We start from the raw sequence: 4,075 nt of genomic DNA on the forward strand, positions 1-4,075 counted from the left end.
GATTATGAACACATAAATTCAAAACCATAAAATAAAACCAGTGGAGTCTCTTTTGTCTCAGTTGTAATGTAAAAAGTTGTATGTTTTCAAGTTGGAAAATGACAATTATGGAAAATTTATGAAAGAGATATATGTAAAAGGCAATTTAAAGACCCATAAGTCATAGGAAGCTGCACATTTCATAAATACTGAAAAAGAATTATTGCAATCCCCCCACCAAGCCCATTATATGTGTCACAACTAGGAAAATTTGAGGAAAGTGATTTAACGCTTGAGATGGTGACTGCCAAGAGTGAATATGTCACAATTTCTAACAGGAGTGAAAAAGCATCACAGGAATTAGTACCAGCCAATCAACAGTCTATAAAGAGTCCACGGACCCAGCCAAGTCCAGCAGTGATCCTGGGGCAGAGAGGTGATGCTCAAAGGCAGTGTTCATGCCTCACCCAGGGTTGCTAATGTGCTAGGAGTTTCAAAGTTTTTTTAGAGCTTGGCATTTTGGTAACTCTATCCACAATTGATAGTAATCATACCATGGTCTAAGACAGCATAGACAAGCAATAAAGGATATAAAGGCAAACATGGTAACTCTACTTTGCTTTCTGCTATCAGGAGTTTTCTGCAGGTGGCATCTATTCAAAATTTATTAGAAGTATCCAGGAATGTTTCCTAAAAACAATTTCTGGAAATTCTTTCTTCCATACCAATGGGGAATCTCCTTTGAGTAGAGGCAAGCCCCCTATTTCTAGAAATCTGCCCAACTCTGAAAACTTATCATGAAAACAGGGTAGGTAGAACTTACTGATCTTTGTTCCTTAGGCGCAACAAGGGATGACATGGTACACAATATATCATGGAGTTATTTTTGTAAAAGCCATCTTGCAGTGGTAGAAATTCAGATTTCCAAAAATCTCTTGTTGCTCAGATAGAATCAACAATGAGCTCATTCCATTGTGGGGCACCACTGTTTCATGTTTCCCAGGCAGTGTTTTTCTCCATATTGTTTTAGACACGGTGCCATTATAATCACTTGCAATTGACCAGTAATTGTTGCAGAAGCAGGCCTCCCTCTGCCAGTGCCACCCAGTTGCTGGATTCCACCCAGCTGAGAGCAATAAGTTCCAGAATCCAATCAAAGCTAAGCCTCATCAGTATCCAGGTTTCTCATCATGAAGTTGAGCCAACACTTGCTTCCCTTCCCTGCTCTACCTCCCTCTTGTAGAACACACACAAAAGCACTCCATTTTAGCTGTGATTTGAGTTCCTGAAATATTTCCTAGGAAAACTCAATAGAGGATTCAATTGTGATTACTAATTCATGTTCTAAAACCTTGGTTTGGGGGGTTTTCATTTTATGAGATTTTTTTTGAAATTTGTTGCATAAATGAAGTAGATATGTGTGCCCATATCTCATCTGGAAAATGGGAAGATTAATGCTTCCTGTTAGGAATGTGTAAATAAGCATAACTCAAGAAAATAAAGCTAAAGTTCATTGTATAGCTTTGGCAACAGGAGCAAATAGCTATCAGAAGAACTATCACTGAATATTCATCCTCCTTTGAGTTTATGATTGAATCTGAAGCGCACATGGAAAGTACAGACAAATTAATCCTGCACCGATTAAGCTTCAATAATTCTTCTAGCTTGTGAGCTATTAAATAATGAACAATCTAGAATAGGGAAATAAGAATGTACTAATGGGGTGATTTTGGCAAAACTACATAGCCTACCTATGAAGATGATATTATACAAAAAGTAAGATTAAAAAAAAACATGATCTTCACTTGGTTATGAAAGGTAGGGTATGTGCTAACACATGTTTGCTCCTTGATATAAGTTCTTATTACTATTCATGGCAATGACTGTAGTAACATGGTAATGACTAATATAGAGAAATAAGTGTGTCATGTCTAACACCTACAAGTTAGAACCTTAAATTTATCTCTCAAGAATGCACAAAATCTAAAGAGTTTTTAATTTACTTACTTATTGGTGGGAGGGTAGGCTATAGTCAGCAGTACTTAGGGAATCTTTATGGTTCTTTTTCCCTGGCAGTGCTCAGGGGAACCCTATTCTATGTCAGGGATTGAACATGGTCAGCCACAAGAAGGATAAATAATCAAGAGATTTTAATTATATTTCTGTCACAAAGGTCTGGTTAGGCAGTTGATCCAAGTGTACACCATTACTTACAATTTATATTTAAATTTTTTCAATAAATAGCATTTTTTTAGCAAATGGACTTCGTATTAATATAAGTGCCAGACCAACTGCTAATAAACAGGAGAAGTTTCAAACTGATGGTTAAAGAATGTGTCATATCTATCTGGTGATTTTGGCTTCTCCCCAAGCACGTTAGTTATTAACATGGAAACTGAGTAATATGACTGATCAAACAGACCTTTTAATTTTTAATTTTTAAAATATTCTTGTTTCTTTAACATTGCTTTTGCCCTAATTACTTATTTCACTTCATTTTTCTTTGGTATTCATTTAATTTTTTTCTCTCAGAATATATTCAAACTACTAAACAGTGGGCGAACGGATATTTTCACTGTGTATATAAATTTGTGTTTCTAGGGCCGGAGCCATGGCACAGCTGTAGGGTGTTTGCCTTGCACGCGGCTGACCCAGGACTGACCGCAGTATGATCCCCCAGTGTCCCATATGGCCCCCGAGCCAGGAGCGATTTTTGAGCTCATGGACAGGAGTAACCCCTGACCATCACTGGGTGTGGCCCAAAATCAAAATAAAATTTGTGTTTCTATGTGTGGAGTCATGTGTTAATGTATTTATGAATGTCTTTGAGAATGGTAGCATATGTTTGATCCTGCCTTTAGAGGTGTTAACACAGTTCCTATTAACTGTGGGTGAACATCTTAAAAGCTCTGTACAGCATCTAGCCCATCTAAACACATTCACTGATGGCCAGAGAACTCTAGAAATGTTCCTTGCTAAATTTTGAGATCAGTAAAATCCTAATCTCTTTCAGCATAACAAAGTGGGTTGAATTCAAATCCTCTTTCTATTAATGATACCCCAGTGCCTTAAGAGATGACCAAATATTACAACCTCTTCTTATTAGGATCTAAAAGTATGAATAAACTGTGTTCACAGCTAATCCTGGGCTGTTTCACTAGTGAATGTTTGAGTAGTGCTCTGAAAATTAATAGTTTGCTACAATGGCTCTTTGTCTCGTGTGTTTATGTGTTTGTAAATGATTGAGTATAATAGAACTCTGCTCATCACAGGACTGTTATTGAATTATGGGCAACAAACATTAAAAAATGAACTTAAAATATGCATTTGCCCTAGGATTCAGAAGGATTTTTACATAATTTTCTTTATGTCTTCTAGATTAATATTTCCTTTATGTTAATATGCAAGTTTATTATTCTTGTTATCTTCATTTAATGTCATGAGAAGCCAGGTGAGACAATTTTGTGTGTTTAATGATTACTGGCATAAAGGACACATGAGGGTCAATCAAAACATGCCCTCCCTTTCAAGGCTTTTTGCTACAAAAGCCTGGAGTTAATTAATTAATAGTGGGAAATCCCTTGATAGAACCAGACTTAAAAGACCAACTAAAAAAGAAAAAAATAAGGTTGCCTTCTAGGATGTAGGCCAACATCCTTCTCTATAAAACTGCAAAGCATTCATGGTATAGCAGCACTGTAAGTATACAACAAATAATACTAATACTGTTGTCAAAAATAAGCAACACAATGGAAAGAAAATCATTCCAGTTGAAAAAAATGTTGAAAGCCCAATCATAAATTTGATATAAACATGTCCCCTTCTTTTTTAGAGAAGCCAATACAGAATTCATTCTATGAGGCAAGGTAAAAATAATTAATCATGGACTCATAGGCTCAGTCACTTTCTAATACAATATATGGCATTTATACCACAAATCAAATGAATCCACTACAAAGTGACCCCATAGTCTCATCAGCATAGTTAGATCTTGTGTTCTTCTGACAGGTTAAGCTTGGCAGAGACATATTCAGTCCAATCTGAATATGTCAAACACCAAGTGGAGGCATTGAAAAAGAAAAAAAAATTGGCCAGA

This window comes from Suncus etruscus, chromosome 10 (assembly GCF_024139225.1).
Source record: "Suncus etruscus isolate mSunEtr1 chromosome 10, mSunEtr1.pri.cur, whole genome shotgun sequence".
NCBI lineage: Eukaryota > Metazoa > Chordata > Mammalia > Eulipotyphla > Soricidae > Suncus > Suncus etruscus.